Source organism: Periplaneta americana, chromosome 8, assembly GCF_040183065.1.
Source record: "Periplaneta americana isolate PAMFEO1 chromosome 8, P.americana_PAMFEO1_priV1, whole genome shotgun sequence".
Classification (NCBI taxonomy): domain Eukaryota; kingdom Metazoa; phylum Arthropoda; class Insecta; order Blattodea; family Blattidae; genus Periplaneta; species Periplaneta americana.
In genome coordinates, this window is record NC_091124.1 from 114,836,238 (window position 1) to 114,861,084 (window position 24,847).

At 35.9% G+C, this 24,847-nt stretch overlaps 1 protein-coding gene across 8 annotated transcripts in view; it reads right to left on the minus strand.

The window, feature by feature from the left end:
* LOC138704966 (uncharacterized) overlaps positions 1-13,517 on the minus strand; it is an 83,621-nt gene extending 70,104 nt beyond the window's left edge. For 4 of the 8 annotated variants that reach the window (XR_011333511.1, XR_011333505.1, XR_011333509.1 and 1 more), the window contains exon 1: positions 6,179-6,684. The gene's annotated coding sequence lies outside the window, so the exon portion shown is untranslated. Of the gene's footprint in view, positions 1-6,178; positions 6,685-12,810; positions 12,956-13,011 lie in introns of those variants that run through there. The other 4 variants (XR_011333510.1, XR_011333503.1, XR_011333508.1 and 1 more) reach the window with 3 other exon arrangements.
* Positions 13,518-24,847: the final 11,330 nt, after the last annotated feature.

A 24,847-nucleotide genomic window follows, 5' to 3' on the forward strand; every position in this document is an offset into this window, starting at 1 on the left:
TGTGCGTGAAATCAGCTGATCAGTTCTCTGCTACACATTTGGTCAGTTCAGACGATGAAAACAATTTTTGTGTTTTCAACTCAAGTACAACAGACTTTGAAAAGCAAAAAGAAAAGAACTTATCTACTGTGGAGTATGAGCTCATACAATTCTTCAATGGCAAAGGGACAACCCTGTGCACTCTAGAGAATTAACAAACAGTGAAACAGGCTTTATAAAGTATAATACAAGTTTGTGTTCCTCTGTGCCTGTAGAAAGACTGTTCTGTTTTGCAGGATTTATTCATTCACCAGGAAGGGGATCCTCATCTGATAAACTTCTTGAGAAACTGGTTTTTTTGAAAGGGAGCAGTAATTATTCATATGTAGCATAATTTCATTACTGACAGAGAAGGAAGAATGTTCAGTTACAGTGTTTATATAAAACTTCGAAATAAAAATACTTTTAATATTAATATAATACACTGACCGGCAAAAAAAAAACAATCACTTAAAAAAATACTAAAAGTCAAGTTTAAATGTAAATTATGAAGTAATCTCCGAAATAACATAACTGTTATCGTACTAAATATAAAAATTGCACTTTTATGGACTTCTGACATGTAAATTCACGCCTTTCACACCAATTAATCTTCGGTTTATCACCTAACAACGAAGGAGTGTGTTTCTGTGCTGAACATGTGGGGTAGGTCATCATAAACAATTGAAGAGGTTTTATTGCTTTATTGCTTCCCTTCCTTTTTGAAAATGAATAACAACTGTCGAAAATGGTTTGTTTGCCATTTCGTCAGTAAGTTTAGTTCAGACAATGCCTCTGCCACCCCAAGACGTTGCCAGAGCTGTCGCTCTCATTGATGACGGACGCAGCCTCCGTTACGCCGCTTCTACCATAGGCGCACTATACACCACAGTGCAAGAGGCTGTGAAACGATTCTGGGAAACACAGAGTTACTCCAGAAGACCTGGATCTGGCAGAAAAAGGAAGACTTCAGACCGAAATGATCGATTTCTCGTCAGCCAGGTTCTAAGAAACCGCCATACTACAGCAGTTGAAGCTCGGAATCGACTACAACATGTGCGGGATGTTAATGTGAGCGAGAGGACTGTTCGACGACGCCTTGGAGAACAAAATCTTCAATCACGACGACCTGCTACGGGACCAGATTTGACCAGACAGCACTGTCTTCAGTTCGCTCGTCAGCATGCCCAATGGATTGTGCAGCAGTGGACCAGTGTGCTGTTCTCTGATGAGTCCGGGTTCTCCCTGAAATCCCCAGATGGTATGGAGAGAGGTATGCACATTGTCTGCAAGAACACCATTCGCTGGAGGTTCCATGATGGTGTGGGTTGGCATCTCCATGGAGGCCCGAACGGAATGGTGATCGTCGAGAATGGTAGTCTCTACGCTCACCGCTATATCAACGAGATTCTCGTCGATCACGTCGTGCCCTTTGCTGCATTTATTGGCGATGATTTCATATTCATCCATGACGATGCTCGTCCACATGCAGCACGCTGCGTATCACAGTATCTTGATGCATTGGAGATTGTTGTCTCAACTGGCCAGCTCGGAGTCCCGACCTAAACTCTATAGAAATCTCCGGGATAGGTTGATTAGACGTATCCGAGATCGTAATCCTGTTCCGGAGACCTTAGGTGATTTGCGGGCTGCACTCCAAGAGGAATGGGACAATATCGACCAGAGAGACATCATAACCTTAATCGAAACCATACCTGAGAGAATGGCAGCTGTAATTAGGGCCAGCGGGGACACACCAGATACAGAGAGTTTGTATCAGTTATTGATAGTGTGAATTTAAGTTTTGTGCATCAACATCATTTTCAGTGAAGTTTAATGAACAAATATTCAGCTGAAAGTTAAGTGAAAAATTTTGCAAAATTTCAACAAAAGTGTAGATTTATGAACATATGACGGTCATTGACTCAAAATTGGAGTGAAAGGTGTGAATTTACGTGTCACAAGTTCATAAAAGTGTAATCTTTAAATTGAATACGATTACAGTTATGTTATTTCTTGGGTTACTTCATAATTTACATTTAAACTTGACTTTTAGTATTTTTTTCAAGTGATCGGTTTTTTTTGCCCGTCAGTGTATTTTAGATTTTCAGCAATATTCTTATTTTTTAGGCCTACATATTGTATCGAGTATTTGAAATACTAATGTATTTTGAGTATTTGAAATACAAATGTATTTTGCTTAATTTTTTTAAAGTATTTTGTATTTGTATTTCAAATACAATTTTTTGAAGTATTTTGTATTTGAATAATTTCGAGGGAAAAATTGTTCCGGGGCCTGGTATCGAACCCGGGACCTCCCGGGTAGCTCAGTGGGAGAGCGTTGGTACGTTTAACCAAAGGTCCCGGGTTCGATACCCGGCCCCGGAACAATTTTTCCCTCGAAATTATTCAAATTAACTTCACAGTGAGTTATTCCTGAAAGCTTAATTTGTATTTTGTATTTGTATTTGAAATACTTGGATGTCAGTATTTTCCCCAACCCTGGCAACAGTGATCCATTTAATTGGTATGTGAGACGAATTTATTTTTGTGTTCTACAGAAGGATACGTATTGATTTACTTTTGCTCACATTGATTTAAATTTTATTTGTTGTCCAGTTTTCAATAACGTCAAGATAGTTTTGCAAGGTGACAATATAAGATTTATTGCTAATTTTTTCTATATATTATATAGTCGCCCATGAATACTCTTGGCTGAGAAGTGATATTTCTATTTGAGGCGTTCAGTTGCAAAATCAGATACATCACTAAAACATAACTTTCCAATGTGAAGGAAAAAGTTGGCAAGGAACCGAGGATTTGCAACCAATACTATTCTTTCATCATACAAATCCATGTGGTGTATCTGGCTTTGGAGCATAACAGTGCTATAGCAGTTGTAGAATCATATGAAGATATGAAATGTAACATTAACCCATTTTCAATAAAAAAAAAAGTGATGTATCTGATTTTGCAATTACACGCCTCATTTATATCCTACAATAATGTTCAGTAAATATTTTGCACGGAAAAGCTATTATACATTTAATTTTACTTCTGAGACCAATGAAATATATGTCAATTTTGTTAGAAAGGTACATGTATAATTATCCAATTGCATGATGCTATCTGCAATAAAAAATAAAGGGCATGAAAGAAAAAAAAGAAAACATTAAGGCTGTGATTCCTAGAGTCCTATTAGAGTAACACGTTCATTGTCCACTGAAAGTTGTATTTCTCTTTGAAGTGTAAAAGAGAAACTCTCAGAAATTGTCAGAAACAAAGAAAGGCACCACCCAAATATGAGGGATAATTAATTTAATAATGTTATTACCAGGGCTTGAAAAAAGCAATCATATGTAATGGATGGGGAAAAAAAAAAAAAAAAAAAACCTTTTAATCGCACTTCTATAGCTCGACAATGCTGACTATTCAGATTTTTGCCTGACAGGTGAGCCACCATAAAATCTTTAAAGTTCTAGTTATTACTGAAGCCAAATGTGTGTCTATTGTCAAGAGTCCATTTTATTTATGCTTGTTAAGATCTCATTCATAGACTAGTTACCTCTTTCAATTTTGATACTACATACAATGAAATTAATTTATTAATATTCGTCCTCTTTATACATTTATATTATACACAAATGTTTGTGGAAATTGCAACACCAAGAAGGATACATGTGACTGAAATGAAATTGATACCACAGATTAGGTACCTGACAGTACAGAAATGATTAGAATTACAGAACTGTACCTGATCTGTGACCGTGAGATTTGAATATGGTGTGAAGGGTCCATGTGCTGCATTCAGAGCCTCTAAGCATCATGGCATGGAATAAAAGAGGGCCTGGATATGTTCCTGGGGAATCTGCCCCCACGCAGTTTGTATGTGAATCCACAAACCGTCAAGAGTGGGTGCTGGAGGACTGTGATGAACAAATTGCCAACCAACCATATCCCAGACATGTTCGATGGGCGACATGTCTGGCGAACGTGCAGGCCAGGGAAGTAGTGATACCCGTCGTTCTTTGAAGAAGGTTTGCACAATCCTCTACACATGTGGCCTGCTGAAATATGGCATGTGGAGTTGCCTGAAGGAGGGGCAGTAACTCAGGCTCTAAAACCTTCCTAATGTAGCGGTTACTGTTCAGATTGCCCTGAATATGTAGGAGGTAAGATCACATATTGTATCCAATGGCGCCCCAAACCATCATACTAGACATTTGTCCTCTATGCCGCTCAACAATGCAGGCTCTCAGATTGCATTCAGCACGGTAGAGTCTAACATGTATGCGCCCTCATTGTAGGACAAGTTGAAGTGGCACTCATCGGAAAATACTAAATTTTGCCACTCAGCATGCCAGTGACTGCCCATTGCAGTCTGAGGCATTAGTGGTTTCTGGACAATGGAAGCTGACGCAACGCCATGCGAGCCCACTAGTCCAGCCCTCAAAAGATGGTGATAAGCCATTGACACAGACAGGTCCACACCTGTTGCAGTACTCCAACATCGACTCAACACTGTTGATGAAGCTGTACGGTCCGTCACAGCCATGCGGACAAGATGGCAGTCATCCCGTGCTGTGGTCACATTACATGGTCCAGTACCCGCTCGTCTCTGCGTACGACTCTCTTCTATCCACTGGTTCCACACATGCATCACTGTCGTAGCAGCATGCTCTGTACAAGCCGAAATGTCACAGTATGACAAAGCTGCTTCCTAGAGACCAACCATTCTGCCCCGTTCGAATTCACTCACGTGCTGATATTGCGCCCTTGCATGTCGACAAGGCATACCTGCACTAGCCTTCACGTTTCCACTTCGTTTGGAAGCTCTGCACTGACTGAGCAAGGCATAACACTGACCCTGCTGGTGACACAAGAGACATCACTGTTGGGCCTATGTGTATGCCATCTCTCTGGAAACGTAATCAATTATTGGTGGTACACTGTTCTACACATCTCCCGAGTTTGGACTCAATTCGGGCCGTTCTTTCTGGGTGTTGCACTTTTCACAAATGATAGTGTATGATTTGGTCTACCTTCATAACACATCTCATGAACAGTACTCGATAATGAGTTAAATTAGTCAGGTGACATGGGTACATTATGTTTGTATGTTTTGAGTTCAGATTTAATAACCTTCCATGCTGCGTTGTATTTATTTTGTCATGTTTCTATAGGAGGAATATTAAATAGGAATTCCTTATAACAGATTTATATTCACTCTTATGCCTTCAGATTTGGTTACTTTATAAACAGTATGTTAGTGCAAGAACTCTTTTTCATATTTCATAATTCTGGCATGTGACAATACATATGCTGAGGCCTCTGTCTCTCTGAATTACGCTTTTTAAGACTGACTGGAAACATATTCCAAATTTATATAAAGAGAGTATTAAAATATTCTCACAATTTAAAGCATAACAATTCCCGAAATGATCATCCTACATTAAATTATTAAGACTATTGCACTTTTACTACGTCATACTGCTTTTGACCAATAAAACGGTACAAAAGGATGTCTTTCAATCAATCATGGCTGCTTATCACACAATTTTATCGCTACCCTAGCAGTTGCTTAATTTTATTGCTTCCCTAGCATTTGTTTGCTTTTATCATTACCCTAGCATTTGTTTCTTTGTTTGCCAACATTTCAAACTGCAAATTCTTTGCGGTACTATAAAATATGCTTTGTGATTGTAATTTGTTTCCTGCATAGATAGTCGACTGAAAACATTTTGGTGAAGGTAACATTAGTGAAATAGAATTTTAGGAAGTCAATTGAGTACCTCAGTGAAAAAACGGCAGATCCCAACTCAAAGCAATTGTGAGATAATTGCAGTTAAAGTTTATTGTAAATTACTACTGATGTATAGGACATACATGTATCAAACCTGTTTGTCCTCATCTTTGATTTTATGTGGCCTACTTGTATGTCTAACTCGCTGATCATGTGAAGGTGTGAGACGTGCCGTCTTTGGAGACGTTGGTGTCGTATTAATATTTTCACGTAGAATGGGGAAACCGCATAAAACTCACACAGGAAACACGTATCATAATAATAATAATGATAATAATAATAATAATAATAGTACTAATACTAATAAATTAATAATACTGGTACTAATAATAATAGTAATAATAATAATAGGCGTACCTCGTACTGTTCGCAGTCTCCATACTGTCACACAAAATACTGACAACAGGGCTTTCTGGCACACAGGAACTCTCCGATTGTTAATAGGAACACAGTACTTGTAAGTCCAATTTCTTTGCGAATAGTCTGGATTCATTTTTTATAAGCCTTCCTCTTCACACATTTTTCAATAAGGCCAAAAGGGTAGGTGTTCTGTCTGTTGTAGTCCCACATATCACAGAACTCCATAAAGAGCGTGTACTTTTGTTCGGTGGTAAGGCTACTGTATTGGCATACTGACTCGGACATTTGATAACATGAGACCAAATTCACCCTACACTTTTTTAACACATGCTTGTGCGATGCATTTACATATTTCTCCCCTCTATTTCTACATATTTTTCGTTTATTCTTCACCCAATCCTGGGAAGTTCGTGATCGTTTTCTAGCTTTCACAGCAGCAACTTAGCTACTCCACTCGTTATGGACGCCATTCTGAGACTGGTTGGGATATGCCGATCTACAGCTAGGCTAGAGCGCGGCAAACAGTTTTGCAGAAGCAAAGAATACAGATTACAGCCAAACAACATATTCAAACATAACTCGTTTCTCCATATGTTACTAGATCGTAGCAGTAGGCCTATACAATTTTAGTGAAAGATGCATTTTGACGGAGGGTTGGGATTTGCCGTTATTCCACTGAGGTACTCAATTCTGCAGTGCTTGGGAAAAGTGACATAAGTCAGTTTCCACAAACCTTTTTTGATAATTTATTGACAACTTATGGAACATCTCCTCGCTTGGAAAAAGAGACATAAGTATTTCTCCCATTACAATAATTCATACAGAAAAAAATCAAATCGACATAAACCAGTGTGAGTTGTCAATAAATTATCAAAAAAGGTTTGTGAAAACTGACTTATGTCACTTTTCCCAAGTACTGCAGAATTAATACCGGTATCTATTTTATTATATTAGAGTACTTTATTTCTTCTAATCTTTATATACTTTCTTCTGTTTTTATCACCTCCCTACCATTTGTTTCTTTGTTTGCCAACATTTCAAACTGCAAATTCTTTACAGTGCTATAAAACATTATTTGTGGTCGTCATTTGTGTACAGCATAGACAGTCAACTGAAAATGGCGGTTCTGTTCAAATGTTTTGGTGAAGCTAACATTAGGGTCATTCCATACAAAATTTTAAAATTTGTAATGTCAAGTTCTGGATTTTTTTCAATATTCTAGTAAATGAATGTCATAATAATAAATAGTTAAATGGCCTAATATGAACTTCATATCACCAATGGTTGAAAAGTAATGAAGGGTGAAATGTTCGGGGAGTTGATATGTAGACTATTGTTAAAAATATTATTAAAATGACATGCTTCATTGTATCAACGTAAAAATTGTGCCAATACAATGATGACTCTATGTATTTAAACTTACTTCTGAGTTATTATGGATTTTTACTTCGAGCATGTATTAAAACTTACAGTAAAATAAAGAAATGTTGATATTTTCAAATCGAATATTTTTTTTACCATCCTCTATTTTTTACGGTGAGATAAACAATTTCTTAATCTATTACAAAAATTTTATGATGGGATCTCTAATATTTTGGGAAATATTAAATAAACCAGAAATGAAAATATTGCCATTAAGGATCAAAGTCACGTGCAGTGTATTACGTCACGCGCTCATACCAGACACCCACACGCAACAAATGCCAGATGTTGCGACATCCGCTCAACGGTACGCTAATAGATTTCACGTGAGAGTTTGTTTTTTTCCTGTTATAATCTCAGCGCAACTTTTTCCCTTCAGTTTAGAGGGTGATTTTATTCTGTTCTGTCCTGTCATTGTAACTTCTTCCCTTCAGTTTAGACGGCGATTTTGATCTGTTCTGTCTTTGTAAGTTGTAAGTGTTCAATATGCCTAAATTAAAGACGAAAAGTTGGAGTCATCTGTGGTGTTGCAACACTTTCGGACTTTAAAAACATTCGTCACAAGTCTATAAAAGAAAAGTGACAAGTAGCATGTGTAAAAAGATCCCACATTTAGTGGTAGGTGATGCTATTTGAGAACGCTTTTGCCATAAGATTTCAAAAATTGAAGTAATTAGTGAAGTTGCTGGGACTGAAAGTAAGGTCGACAAATTAACAAGCGAAGAAGAATGTTTACAAACAGAGGCGGGGAATTCAACAAGTGAAGAAGCATATGCTCCTGAACGTATCTATCAGAAATATTGACGTCATTGTTACAGAGAAATTTAGTACAAGGAATGGACGACAACTTACAGGGCCAATATGACTTTAGTGAAAAGTGACTGTGTAAATTTCATTAATAACTTCATTGGTTGGCTTAAAAAATTCAAGATACTGTACACAACTTCATTGCAAAGCCCCAAGCAAATTATTTAAAGTAGCTGAAAAATGAAATAAAGCCCGGTGAGTTTATTATCACTGGTGATTTTTCAGAGAATTACAGTTTCATTATTCAGGATGCTACACAAAGTCACCACAGGATACTTCTCAAGCAACAATACACCCATTCACAGTATATTACAGAAATTCAGTTGGTGGTAATTTAGAGAACCTTTGTTTTTCAATAATTTCGGAATGCTTAATTCACGATAGTGCAACAGTTCATGTTTTTTAAAGGAAAATGATAGAACATCTGAAACAAACACATACCGGAATATCTAAAATATATTATTTCAGTGATGGAGCAGCTAGCAAATACAAGAACGAAAAAACTCCGTTAATCTACTCAATCATGAACATGATTTTCAAATACCTGCGGAGTGGCATTTCTTTGGAACTAGTCATGGTAAAGGGCCCAATGACAGTGTAAGCGACTCACTGCAAAAGCCAGGAACTCTAATTTCAACTCCTAAAGGACTGTATGATTGGTCAAAATGCAATATACAGGGAATTATTGTGTCTTTCACATCCATTGAAAAACATGAAGAAGTAGTTACAAAATCTAAATCCTCAAAGATTTGCCGGCCTCAAGACTGTTCCCAGAACAAGAAGTGTTTACTGTGTGGTTCCAGTTAATGGACAGTAAGCATTCCAGTTAATGGACAGTAAGCAATAAAACCCTATTCTGCTTCATCAGAAGTACCGAAACTAGTTGAAATGATACGTGTGACGAGCACCAGTCGTCAACGCAGAAACGCTTTTCTCAGTGACTAACAGCAGTGATAGCACATGGGGCAGCGGCATAGATCACCCTTTACACAGCGAGTTGTTTTAATTTATAACGTCCTTATTTTTGAAGATCTCATTATGAAAATTTGACAGCCTAATGAAAATGCTCAGTAAATTGTCATTTATTTTTTTATGTGAATTGAAGTATTGGATTTTATGCAATGGCGTTTTTTTTAAATATATTTTTAAATTTCTTTAAACACAATTTTCAGAGCTGTACTGAATTATACTATCTTAATAACCTATTTTGTAAGCTATCTAACTATATCTGTAAAAAAAATTTTGTAATTATTCTTATGGTCAGAAAACAAATTTAAAATAGAGCTATGTGCTCAAATAAAAATATTTTAACTGCCCATTACATTTAAACGGTAGCTGTCGCAAACATAATTTTGTACATGATTAATATATACGACATAAAGAGTTGAATGTACAATTTTTTGCAAATTTGGAGATATGAATGTTTTCGTCATACTGTTTTGCATGGAATTACCCATTAGTGAAATAAAATTTCAGTAAGTCAATATTTTATTGTATTAGAGTACATTATTTCTTATAATCTTTCTATACTTTCGTCTAATCGTGTAATAGTCAATTACATTCCACTCGAGTTTTGATTTTCTCTAGATAAATCAAAACCTCTAGTGAGATTATTGTTGATAAAAATGATTCATTCTATCGCTTGTAACAATATGTTTATGATCCTAATAAATTGAGAAATAATTTACATCCAACAGATTTATTTTGCAATGACCTGCAGTTACTATCTTGAATTTTATTGTACCTTAATAAATCGAATTAAGGTACAATAAACTTTCATCAAGTTTCAAAAAAAGTAATTTCATCTTTCCAACAGTGTGACAATAAATGCTTAAAGCAATTAATGCTAAACTCGGAAAAATTATTGATACAACTTAATTCCATATTCTATACCACTGGTGTAACAAAATAAAAATTGTCCTATTCATACTGATTCAAGATGAATAGTTTCTTAGTGTTTGTCCATTCCACTTTTTTTTTATTGTCTTTCCCATTTCTATTTCTCACATTTTTAGTAGGTACTTCACATGCAGTATATGTTTTTACTTTAATACATACAGTATATGACCATGAAGATATTTGGATATGTCTTACAATATTCTTGCTGCAGACCATTGTGGTAACATTCTGCCACATCTGTAGTTTGTACATTTCGAAATTGTCGTGGGTTCAGCCCAGAATTCGGGAGGAAGGGGGGAGGTTGATGTGTCAATGTAGTTTTTCAGAATATAATGATAATATTCAAAACATTCACTAATAGGAGGGGCCTCTGATATTAGCTCTGGAAAAAAATCTGATGCTGGTAAATAAGAAAGAACGCAATATTAAAATTTTTAACTGCTCTCGAATTTCAGATGTTTTGTTGCACAGCTGCTGGTTTAATATACTGTTTGTTTCCTTTAATTTTCCAGAGCAAAAACTGTCCTAAGTGAAATTTACACTCTGTAATCTTAACACTGGCAGCATTGTGTGGTGCTATTTCATAATATAACAAGAGCTTTGAAATGATTAACGGCTAACTACTTACCTGGGTGAAAGTAGTGCTGAGGTGGTTCCGGTGATTTCTGAAGTGAAAACCATTCAATTTATAAGTTTTTTTTTTTTTTTTGGTGGAAAAACAGTTGAATGTATAATATGTAAGGCATAAAAGAGCCTAAACTAACCAACCCCAGTGGTCATGGAGGCCATAAGGGACCATACATCGTATGGAAACCTACAATTTTTTTAGTTAACCAACCAACTAACTAACCAACCAATTAACTAACCAACCTCCGTGCTGTCATGGAGGCCATAAAGGGCCATACATCGTATGGAAACCTACAATTTTTTTTTAGTTAATTGTATGGGAAAAACAAAATTTTGTCTGTACGGAGCCATACAGCATATGGGTGCCTAAGTTTTGTACGTGGAGATCTGTACAGATCTTAGATCATCTCTTGCTGTTACTAATGTACTTTGTTTGATGTTCATAAACAAAAATTGTCCACCTCTGCAGCACTGGAATCCAAAATTATATAAAATAATGTTTGAAACACAAGAAGTGCTGCAAATACACACTCCGAGATCGAGACAAGTGTGCATCTACAGTGGTGCTGCATGGTGTATTCTTTAAATCAAACTTGTTGTACAATTAAAATGTAAAGCAAAACAATTTCTTTACTTCTTTAATATTAAAAAAATTAATCATTAAATGACAGTTGGAGAGAGAGAGAGGAGAGTAAAATATATTTCAATGGAAAAATTAAGGGGTGGGCATATGGCCAAGAAAAAAATTACCATGACAGCACTGCCCGAACCTAACCTGTTACAGACTCGTATATGCAAGATGTATAAGCCTATTACGAAGGGAACTACCTCAGCGCTAGTTTAACCTTTATAGATGAATTATATAAAGAACTTCAAGTGTTAGTATTGTCTCAAAGGTCTCTGTGTAACAAACTATTCATTCAGAATGTCCATTTGTGATCATGTTAACTGCAGAAGAAGGAAGAAATATGAAGTTAACTCAGATTTCCAATTAAGGACAAGGAGAGGTTACAAAAATTGTTTTTGAATTCAGGCTTATAAATTGAACAATTTTCACTTCAGAAATCACCGTAACTACCTCAGCGCTAGTTTCATCAATTTAAGGACCAGTATGAAGGAAATTTGATGATAGTGATAAAGAAATTCGTAAGGGAGGTAGTCAGGAGGGATTGAGGTTGCCTACTAGGAGTCGTTACAAACAAATGTTATATTTCATTTGACGATGATTTGTAGAGAGCGAAATAGGCCTACCTACAGTAGGGTAAAGGATTTAAATACGTTTATGAGAACAGATATAAAACTGTCTAGAAAAATAACAATTACCGTATATTGCAATTAAGACTGCATCAGCAGAGAAACCGCACAGGGTACGGTATCGTAAATCTGCTGAAAATTAGAAAAGTGTGTAAAATACGCATTCGAAGCGAATTTTGCAGCCTGATATCTCGCCCACGTTATGGGCATATTCAAACCGTTAGTCTGACATGAAATGAATACAGTACTAGAACAATTTGATAACCTAAGACGATGTACAGTAGTTATTTAACAACATACATAGTGAATAAAAACAAACGCATATTGTCTCAATACCAGTAGTTCAGATGAAAGGATTATAGTACGACCTCTTATTCGTAAAAAAAAAAAAACTGTCAGCTGTGTACTGTACACGAAGCAACATATTAGGCCTGCGTTATGAACACTTTGGATTTAATGTGGACTAGAAACGTACAGTTATTATTTATCTCCTTCCATATCGCATCATATAATACACTTATAAAATGAAAACATGTAAGCTTAGAAAATGGGAGACTTGGGGAGGGGGGGGGGGCGGTTGTAATTCTTCCCCTTTCGGATAAATTTCAGAATACGGATACCTGCTTTTCCTTTCTATTCCAAAATTCCAACCTTGTGCACACAAAATAAGTTAAGCCCGGTTCAGACGATGCGTGTTTCTGTGATGGATTCCAAGGTGGCTGCGCGGATGGGTCGCCTGCGTGGTCACTCGCCGTTAATAATGCGCTCTGGGGCCTGTTTCTCAAAAATACTAGTTTAGTAGTTCACCAGTTACTAGTTACCAGAATATATTTCATCAGCTCTAGTAGATTCTGTTTCTCAAACTATTTTACCAGTCTATTAACTTGTGACAATTTTTCACTAGTCACATGATCTATTTCACTAGTCAGCTGATTGAGTTCATTTGTTATAGCCATTGGTAGGTATTGTTATTTGAGTTTAGAAGGCTAAGTTGTTTGTGTTTTGGTTCTTCTCTCTTTTCTTGAAATTCCATCAATTGAAAGCAAATTAACTATACTCAATATGATTAATGAATCAAAGGATATATTATTTGGTGCTTTTTCAAGCATAGTAACAAAAAATGATAAAGTAAACGAATGGACAAAAAAATTTGTAATATGTGAGGCTATGGAACTGATACCTCAGAACAAAGATTATGCATATGTTAGGGACACTTATTGGCCCAACATTAAGAAAGCAACTTTGACGAGTACCAATTCAAGTTCACAGTATCATAATATGAACATATTATGTAGCTAGTGGGTCTACTGGCGACATGAATGCTACTTATGACTTGAAAAATTCGCTAATTTTTTTTTTTTTTTTTTTTTTTTCAGTTTTACGTTTGATCTATTCGTAAATTAGTGTCATTTTGTACTTAATTTGTAGGCTAAAGTTGACAATATCAGAAGAACTGGCAGTGGAGGAGGAAAGCCAGCAAAAATTACTGCAGTTGATGAATTGGTATCAGATTATTAGCAAAAAAATTCTGCATGTGTTGCTGGTCTAGGGCAGAAAAACCAGATGGCATTGGAAAATAATCAACATCCCGATTTGTAGAGCAATTTGTATTTGAAGCTTTGCTGATAATGCATGACTTCTATTTGTTTGTCTTGTTATGGCAGGTCCCATCTATAGACTGTTCTGGGACCTTGGGAGCGAGAAAACAACAGTGTGGATCAAGCTCGGGAAGGTTGCATTAGCTACTATTTTAAGGGAAGAGGATGGTATTTTTTATGAAAAATTACTAAATTAAAAAATATATATATTCTTTAAAATACCTTTTGATATGTATAGAATATATTGCATAACATTTTGTGGGTATTTGCGCCCTTATCGGATGTTGAGACGTCATTTTTAAACTTCCTGCGCTATGGATTTTTAAATCACACGCCCGATTTTATTCGTTTCAACTTAAATTTTTTTGCTACATTGCCAGACAAAATGAATAATAATTATTTCTGAACTATTAAAGATACATGCATGATATTTAGAACAAACATTCTTTAGACTACTAGGAAACTTTTCTCTGTAACAGAATTTTGTTAATTGATTTCATTTTAAAAATACGTGCGTTTGTTTGCAAGAAAGGAAATCAGAAAATTGTTATTAAATTTGAATTGTTTATTTTACCAACGTAGGGACTAATATCAAAATTCTGTTACAGACAGTTTGTAGAACATACTTTTGCAAATACATTGCAAAAACTGTTTGAATCTATCTTTAAAAACGGTTTAGATATATCGGTTTTAGTACAATCCTGCATTGGGTGTATATATATTTCAAATTTGGGCCCCCAAATAATTTTTTTAAATATTTTTATTTGGTTAAGTTGCCACAGCTATGAGCTCTCTACATACAAAAATTAATAATTTACACCAAATAGGAAAAAAGTTTTGAAAAATACCATCCCCTCCCCTTAAGAGAGCAAGTCGAAATTTTTGATTATGAATTCCTACGGTTGGACCAGAACCAGAGATCAAGTCAGAACTTTAATTGAGGCGAACAGAGAAGAGACATGTTTATATGCTATACAAACAGCATTGTTAAGACATCTTGGCCCGTATTTCTACGCAGTAACCATTTTCGGCTCCACATTCTACTCTTTTTAATTTGATCCGTCTCCCCAGCGTTCAAAGCTAGCAAAACAGCAAAGGCTGCTAAACGTCTTCTTCGTACAGCTTCCATATTTGATGTTTACAAATCGTACCGCGCCAGCATCTCCAACCAAGCCCCTACAGTCTCGGCTGCGCGAAACGAGGAAACCGGGGCAAATTGAACGCTGCGCTTGCCGCCATATTGGAGAGCAGACAAATAATAGCAGTGCGTAAATCACGCAATTTAACGCTGTGATGATCTAAAATTGACATATTATGGCCATTTTCGACGTTTAACGTAAAATTAGGACGAAATAAACATATTCAAAGTTTCATTGATATGTGTTAGAACATTAAAGAAAAGAAAATACGTATGCAGCAATTTATAGAAAACATACTGATACATCCATAAATAGGCCTACACAATACACATTATAGATTGTATAATTTTACGATAATCAGCAAATTGTTAGGTTTCAGAGAATCTAAAATTATATTAACATATTAACTCTTAGATCACAAGACATAAATATATGCACCTTGATTACACAAGTTCTTGTTATAATCAAATTCCTAAGTGAAATAAATATGCGATAATCAGTATAGACTTGTTAAGTTTTAGAGAATCAAAAATAAATTATATTACCGGTACTTTTAGACCACAGGACATAGATAATCTGGCAAAATATAATGTGCGAAGGTAGCCAAATTACATTGAATTCATTCTTCAATTAATAAAGGGAATGCTATCAATTATAAAAAGTATCGGTATCTAATACACTGCAAACAATAGGTAACGTGAAGACCTAAAAACTAAACAATCACTTTATGCAAGATAAAAAAACCACATACTTTTTATGTGTGGATTTTTTTACATATTGTATTTTTATTTTAAATAAATAAAATAGATATATTATCATTGCTTGCGGAGTGATGGTACATAATTTTTATGCACATATGCAATATCAATAAGATGCTATTCCTTGCCTTTGTTAATAAAATATATCCGGAAAAATGTAAAAGAGTTATTTATAGGTGAACTCTGAATCATAAATTCACAAAGGAGGCTTAGCTATTATAGCTATTTATTTATTTATTATCTGTATATTTATTTCTCCATATATGGATCTTGAATGAAAGTTTATTATCTTGCAGATAAATTCATTTACATAATAAAAACAAAAAGTTATCTTTCCACTAATGTTTTAAGATCTGATGTGTAAGTCTAAATAATTCACTCAGTGGGATTTCTCTACAGTCTGATATACCTGTACTAACAATTAAGTATTATTTATTGTCGTAAACTACTGATTGATTTTTAATGATATTGATATTGTAACAACAGAGATAATATTATTCGTACCTTTTGCAAATAGCTTGGAAAATTAAACAGGGATGGTATTATCGCCGCGCTCTCATGGTTAACATTCGGCAGGTCTTTGAGCGGCCTCATGCGTTCGGCAGGTCTTTGAGCGGCCTCATGCGTTCGGCAGGTCTTTGAAATTTAATTATATTATTGTTTTCAATTTCTTGTGTCGCGCTCCAATCACTCGCCTCAATTTCAATAATGCAACCAATAAGCTGCTTCAATTATTATTAAATGACACTTACTTGTCTAATCCACGTAGACTAAACCCGAGGTTGCAATGTCTTGTGCTGAGGACGAACATTAAGGTATGTGATTAAAAATTATTATTAAAGAGTTATTATTAAGAGTTAAGAAAGCCAACGTACTCGTATATGAAATAATAATAATAATAATAATAATAATAATAATAATAATAATAATAGCCATTTAACAATATAACAAACTAGTGCTTATTCTTATCGAGAAAGTAGACGTGACAACGTGATGCTTAGAGTGAAAACTACAGAGCAACAATCGGTCGGCAAAATTATTTTTTTAAACCACACCGCACGTGATTGTATGACGCCGACATGTTAAGCATGAGTCCGCGGCGATAATATATCATCTTTCAAAATTATATTGCCATTACTTTCACACTATTCACTAAAAACACCCGAGACAAAACAAAGGACAAGTATGACAATCGTGTTTACCGCTCCATTTCTACCAGTAGCATGGCGGCGTAAACATGCGCAGACTGGTTTCAATTTTGGACAGCACACCAGCGCTCTGTGTGAGTCTAGTATACTATTATAACGTCTTTGTCTCCAACTTCCAAACTGGGATCCAGCCAAAGAGTTTGTAATACTTCAAACTCTTTGGATCCAGCATTCAAGCACAGTCTATTATATACAGTCGCGAAGCTCAATATGTAGTAAAAATGCAAACATGGGTAGTTGCCCACCACTAGGATCGCTACTATCGCCTCATCGTCGCAGATCTCCTAGCAGCCGACAAAATATGTTACACTTTCGTTGTCGTGTTCTTTTGGAAAAAATTAACACCTTCCTTCCATTATTCAAATATTAAATGCATTAAGTTACTTTATTATTTTAATGAATGCATATTAAATTCCACCATAAACTCGAAGATACCTGCAAGAAATAAGTTAATATAATTTTTGTTTGTGCAAAACGAACTGATATTTACTATAATAGCTTCACTCATTCAAGATTATAGCGATAGCGATAATTAACTAAGAAACCAATAAATATTAATTTGCATTTCTCTTTACAACAATAATAATGGAAATATGAATTAATGGAGTAACTTACGTGTACCGGTACTTGTAGTGTATGCTTACGTAGTTAAAGTAGGATGAGGTTAAACAATAATAATCACACCAGAATTGGAAATAAAACGTGATCAATAAATTTTATTGTAACAGACTTTTTCTACGTCTCTAGTAAAGCAACAAATAAAAATAACAACAAAATTAATAGCTATAATTAAAAACATATCCTTTGAAGAAAAAAGTAGGCCTAAGCAATAATAATCCCACCAGAATTGAAAATAAACCGTGATCAATAAATTTCATTAAAACAATCTTAATTTTTCAAAGTCTTTAGTAAAATAACATATAAAAATAATAACAAAATTAATAGTTACAATTAAAAATATATCCTCTGAAAAAAAAGTATACCTAACCTTTATTTCTCTGCAAATTTAGAAGCCGAAGTGACAGAACTTTAACCGGTATCTAATGTCCTTTCGGTTAGACTGAAACATTTCATTGTGAAATTTAAGAATATAATGTATTCTAACAGTCACAAAGAACTTCAAAATTAAGAGTTTTGTTTCTGCACAGCATTCTTGTGGAAACCCAGGAACCTTTCTGAATCTTTCGGAAATCGGATAACTCTGGCCTCTTTTTCTTACTGTTGCTACAATTTATAGCACTACAAACGTCTCCTCCGTGTCCCATATTATTATTCCAATTATTATAATTTAGCCATTAACATTTTCATTATAACCAATAACGAACATGTCACAAGCATCAATGTGAAATACGCAACGAGCTAGCACTCGATAGAAATACGGCACAGTCCAAAGTCGACCATGGACAGTCTATTGTTTCTAGTTGCTAACCGCTTGGAGCGCTTTATCACGAGATTTGCAAAAAAACACCTCAAGCTTCGCGACTGTATATAGTAGACTGTGATGCAAGGCAGCTCGCTCCGTGTGAACGAAAAAACCATCACCGCAGCCACCACGGAAACCAGCACCGTAGCCACCACGGCACCCAGCCTGCTAGCCACCTTGGAATCCATCACGGAAACACGCACCGTCTGAACCAGGCTTTAGTGTCTTTACGTAAGCATGATGATGTGCATTCGACAAACATGGACAAATCTGCTGTTTTTAGTATTTCAAGATATTTCACATGTTTCTCGCGTCAGGATCATCAAGTACTCTGAGATTACCAAGAGCTACACTTTTGCTGCCACAGTAGAACCACAGTCTACTATATACAGTCGCGAAGCTCAATATGTAGTAAAAATGCAAACATGGGTAGTTGCCCACCACTAGGATCGCTACTATCGCCTCACCATCGCAGATCTCTCTCCTAGCAGACGACAAAATATGTTACTCTTTCGTTGTGTTCTTTTGGAAAAATTAACACCTTCCTTCCATTATTGAAATATTAAATGCATAAAATTAATTTATTATTTTAATGAAGTATATTACATTCCATCATAGACTCGAATATACCTGCAAGAAATAAGTTAATATAATTTTTGTTTGTGCAAAACGAACTGAAATTTACTATAATAGCTTCACTCATTCAAGATTATAGCGATAATTAACTATGAAACCAATATATATTAATTTGCATTTCCCTTTACAACAATAATAATGGATATATGAATTAATGGAGTAACTTACGTATACCGGTACTTGTAGTGTAGGCTTACGTAGTTAACAAAGTGGGGTGAGGTTAAGCAATAGTAATCACACCAGAATTGGAAATAAAACGTGATCAATAAATTTTATTGTAACAGACTTTTTCTACGTCTCTAGTAAAGCAACAAATAAAAATAACATCAAAATTAACAGCTATAATTAAAAACATGTCCTTTGAAAAAAAAAGTACGCCTAAGCAATCCCACCAGAATTGAAAATAAAACGTGATCAATAAATTTCATTAAAACAAACTTAATTTTTCTACGTCTTTAGTAAAATAACACATAAAAATAATAACAAAATTAATAGTTACAATTAAAAATATATCCTCTGAAAAAAAAGTAGACCTAACCTTTATTTCTCTAGAAATTTAGCAGCCCAAGTGACAGAACTTTAACCAGTATCTAATGTCCTTTCGGTTAGACTGAAACATTTCATTGTGAAATTTAAGGAAATAATGTATTCCAAGAGTCACAAAGAACTATAATAAGTAAGAGTTTTGTTTCTGCACAGCATTCTTGTGGAAACCCAGGTACTTTTCTGAATCTTTCGGAAATCGAGAAAAGGATAACTCTGGCCTATTTCTCTTATTGTTGCTACAATTTATAGCACTACAAACGTCTCCTCCTTGTCCCATATTATTATTCAAATTATTATATTTCAGCCATTAACATTTTCATTACAAAAAATAACGAACATTTCACAAGCATCAATGTGAAATACGCAACGAGCTAGCACTCGATAGAAATAAGGCACAGTCCAAAGTCGACCATGGGCAGTCTATTGTTTCTAGTTGCTAACCGCTTGGAGCGCTTTATCACGAGATTTGCAAAAAAAAAACACCTCAAGCTTCGCGACTGTATATAGTAGACTGTGGTAGAACCACAGTCTACTATATACAGTCGCGAAGCTCAATATGTAATAAAAATGCAGACAGGGGTAGTTGCCCACCACTAGGATCGCTACTATCGCCTCACCATCGCAGATCTCTCTCCTAGCAGACGACAAAGTATGTTACACTTTCGTTGTCGTGTTCTTTTGGAAAAATTAACACCTTCCTTCCATTATTGAACTATTAAATGCATAAAGTTAATTTATTATTTTAATTAAGTATATTAAATTCCACCATAAACTCGAAGATACCTGCAAGAAATAAGTTAATATAATTTTTGTTTGTGCAAAACGAATGAAATTTACTATAATAGCTTCACTCATTCAAGATTATAGCGATAATTAACTATGAAACCAATATATATTAATTTGCATTTTCCTTTACAACAATAATAACGGAAATATGAATTAATGGAGTAACTTACGTGTACCGGTACTTGTAGTGTAGGCTTACGTAGTTAACAAAGTGGGATGAGGATAAGCAATAATAATCACATCAGAATTGGAAATAAAACGTGATCAATAAATTTTATTGTAACATACTTTTTCTACGTCCCTAGTAAAGCAACAAATAAAAGTAACAACAAAATTAACAGCTCTAATTAAAAACATATCCTTTGAAAAAAAAAAAAAAGTAGGCCTAAGCAATAATAATCCCACCAGAATTGAAAATAAAACGTGATCAATAAATTTCATTAAAACAAACTTAATTTTTCTACGTCTTTAGTAAAATAACATAAAAATAATAACAAAATTAATAGGTACAATTAAAAATATGTCCTCTGAAAAAAAAAAGTAGACCTAACCTGTATTTCTCTGGAAATTTAGCAGAACTTTAACCGGTATCTAATGTCCTTTCGGTTAGACTGAAACATTTCATTGTGAAATTTAAGGATATAATGTATTCTAACAGTCACATAGAGCTTAAAAATTAAGAGTTTTGTTTCTGCACGGCATGCTTGTAGAAACCCAGGAACCTTTCTGAATCTTTCGGAAATCGGAAAAGGATAACTCTGGCCTCTTTCTCTTACTGTTGCTACTATTTATAGCACTACAAACATCTCCTTCTTGTCCCATATTATTATTCCAATTATTATATTTTAGCCATTAACATTTTCATTACAACCAATAACGAACATTTCACAAGCATCAATGTGAAATACGCAACGAGCTAGCACTCGATAGAAATACTACACAGTCCAAAGTCGACCATGGACAGTCTATTGTTTCTAGTTGCTAACCGCTTGGAGCGCTTTATCACGAGATTTGCAAATAAACACCTCAAACTTCATTTCAGAGGAATAGTGGCAGTTAATGTTTAATGGATCGAAGGTTCTGGACATTATTGATTGTTGTATTTGACGTTTATTTTTTCTTCATTTAACCTCCTACATTCATGTTTTGTTCCATCAAATTATTTATGTATGTGTTATTATTTGTTAATTATATTTGTTATTATAAATTCACACTGTTTATTCTGTAAGTCTTCCACTGCGCACATCCCAATTATCCGATGCATCAATGCCATCTGGCGAGTAACATCCCGGTAGTGTTGAATATTGGAGAGAGAGATTAGTAGTAATTGGTTTTATGATAATATATATTCATTTTATTAAAGAGTATTACCTTAGCAAATGGTAAGGCAGAGCGTGGTTAATAATTGTTATAAATGGTTTTCTGTGATAAATAATGTTTTGCGTGGTTTTCTTGGGGGCACTTGGATTTGGTACAGGGTAGTATTGTAAATCTCTCTTGTGGGTGTTCTCGTTCAACTATTTGTATTTTGGCAACACTTTTGAGGTGCATTAGTTTTGATTGGTGATGCTAGTGTGAATTTATTGAATTTTGGGAAATTTTGAATTGAAGTTGATCTGGTATTCCTTCTTTTTCATAAGTATGAGTGCTCAAATTGGCTGGTGTTGGGTCCTCTCGAAGGCCACCTTGGTTCTGGAGCTGGAGCGAGTAGGCATAGCTACGGACGGCAGGAAGCGCGAGTTGCAGTCTCGATTTTCCCAATACTTGAAGACGTTGGACTCGGACAGCGTAAACAGCATTCGCATGAGGGTTGAGGATGAACTTAGAGACAAGTATGCAATGCAGGGATTAGGGTCACTACTTTCTGCTGTTTTGGAACAAAAGAAGCGAGCCTCGATTTAGGTTGAGGGTGAGGGTTCATCTAGTCTGCGCCCAGGCGTGGAGAAACAAATTGAAGGCATTGCTATGACACAGGTTGAGATAGAGGAGGGAAAGTTGGGCAATCAGAAAGGGGTGTTTTCTTCGGATGTAAACCAGTGCCACATAGAAGTGTATCTGGATTTCGTTAGGAATTTACGGCTGGCAGATGGTAAAAATCCGAAGTTGTTGATGGGGTTTTTAATGGAAATTATAGGTATCCATGCCTTGGACGATCGGGAGTTCATATTGGGTTTAATGCCGCGGACCAGTGGTATATTGTTAGAAATTTTTGGTCGCGCGATTCGAATCCAATGGACATGGCCAGTATTACTTGAACGAGTTGTTTTGGAACTTCTCCCCTCACGATTACGAGAGGACTTGGTTAGGGATTATTTGTCACGCCGATTTCAGTTCTCCGAGGAGAATTTCTTGGAATTTTTAGACTGTTTATATAGGGCGAATATTATACTAAACTATTATCCCACTGAATTGAAATTGATAGAATTAGTTTTGCAAAACATGAGTCCATGTATTAGATCACATTTCGTTTTTGAATCTAGGCCGAGCACTATTGAAGAATTGCGTGAATTGGGACGAAGAGTGGATAACTCTTTGATAGCGGAGAGACAGCGGGCTAGATCCTTGCCGAATGATAGATACACACGTGACCATTCCTCGAGTGTGCGCTCGTTGAATTCACGAGGTCAGCCTGAACGATTTGTTCGAGAGGTGCCACTTACGTGTTTTCGATGTAGTAAAATAGAACACATTAAAGCCCAGTGTAGGGTTCCGTTTAATAGGGAATCTCGGGACCTTAGGAAACAGGAACGAGCGGAAGCCAAAAATAATCCTCTCCTCCATGTTAATAAAGGACCACGTCATAGTGACACCCACATTTTGCCCTGGGTTTCAGTAAAAATTTGAAGAGGCCACTATACCCGCAATTTTGGACACGGGTGTTGCTGCATCTATTATTAGGGCTGATTGCGTCCCATTGTTACTTCAAATAAAGAAGATACGGAGTAAGCAATTGACGAAGGAAACATGTCAGTTAGCTGACGGCAGTGTAGTTCCTGTCAATACGATAGTGCAATGTCATTTTGGCATTAATGGATACTCTTGGCCTCATCCTTTTAGGATAATTGAACATTTACAGGTCCCAATAATTTTTGGGAACGACTATATTGTGAGATCTGGCATGGAAATTTTCCTTTGCGATAAGGCGTATGGATTTCATTTTAAGCCAGGAGAAAGTTGGAAGTGGGATGAGAGACCTAAATGTAGGAATCTTCCAGTTATCGTGGTGGTTTGCCACAAATGGGCGACCTAGATCAATTTGGTCATCTTAATGAAGATTTTCCTGAATTGTTTGCGGAGCGATTAGGCTGTATGCGGGAAAGGTCATGTGAAATAGAGTTACTGGATAATACCCCCGTTCGATCTCAGCCATATTCTTGTTCCCCTTCCTAAGTTACAGATTTTGAGAGAACAAGATAGTGATCTTCTACGGCGCGGCGTAATAAGAAAGAGCAATTCAAACTATGCTAGTCTTGCATTTTTGGTTCCTAAGCAGCATGGAAAATTTAGAATTGTCGTGGATTAACGTAAGCTCAATGCTAAAATAAAATATGACTGTTTTCCAATGCCGTCTTTAGAAAGCGCTTTCCAACATTTTCATGGTGCTACTGTTTTTTCTGTTCTTGACCTAAATTCAGCGCATTACCAAATTCCTCTTACCCCGGAGAGTAGACGTTGTACCGCCTTCATTGTACCCTTTGGACTTTACGAGTTCAATAAGTTACTCATGGGGATTGCCGTGGGATCACAGATACTGAGTAAGCAGATAGATCGCTTGTTTGGGGATATTAAATACCAATATGTATTCAACTATGCGGATGACTTATTGATTTATTTTCGCTCGCGAGAAGAATACGAGGAACATTTGCGAGAAGTGTTCCGTAGGCTTCAGCAGGCTGGTATAACCTTGAATAAGGAGAAAATAACTTTGGGAGCCACTAAGATGAAGTTTTTAGGGCATCAATTGTCAGGTCAGGGTATTGGAACGGATCCTGAGTATGTGCGAGCTGTTATGCAATTTCCCAAACCTACCAATGTCAGGCAAGTACGTAGATTCGTCGGTATGGTGGGATTTTAAGCGAAATTCATACGAGATGTTTCAGAGATAGTTTATCCCCTGAACCAATTGAAGAGGAAGAATGCTGCATTCATCTGGGGAGATATCCAACAAGCCGCATTTGACCGACTTAAGAAGACGTTGTGCTCTGCCGCATTTGACCGACTTAAGAAGACGTTGTGCTCTGCCCCGGTCTTGAGGTTGCCTGATTTCTCAAAACCTTTTGTTTTGCAATGTGATGCGAGTGACTTAACTGTAGCCGCTGCATTAAACCAGGAGATTGGCGTCGAGTTAGCTCCCATAGGATATGTTAGTCGTAAGTTGACTCCTTTAGAGAGCAATTATCCCATATATGAAAGGGATTGTCTGGCTGTAATTTTTGGATGTGAGAAATTCAGATCCTTTCTGGAACATATGAATTTGTAGTTCATACCGATAGTGAAGCTCTCTCCTCTTTGAGAAACCATCCTCGGCAGTTGGGTCGTATTGGTCGATGGATCCTTAGGTTG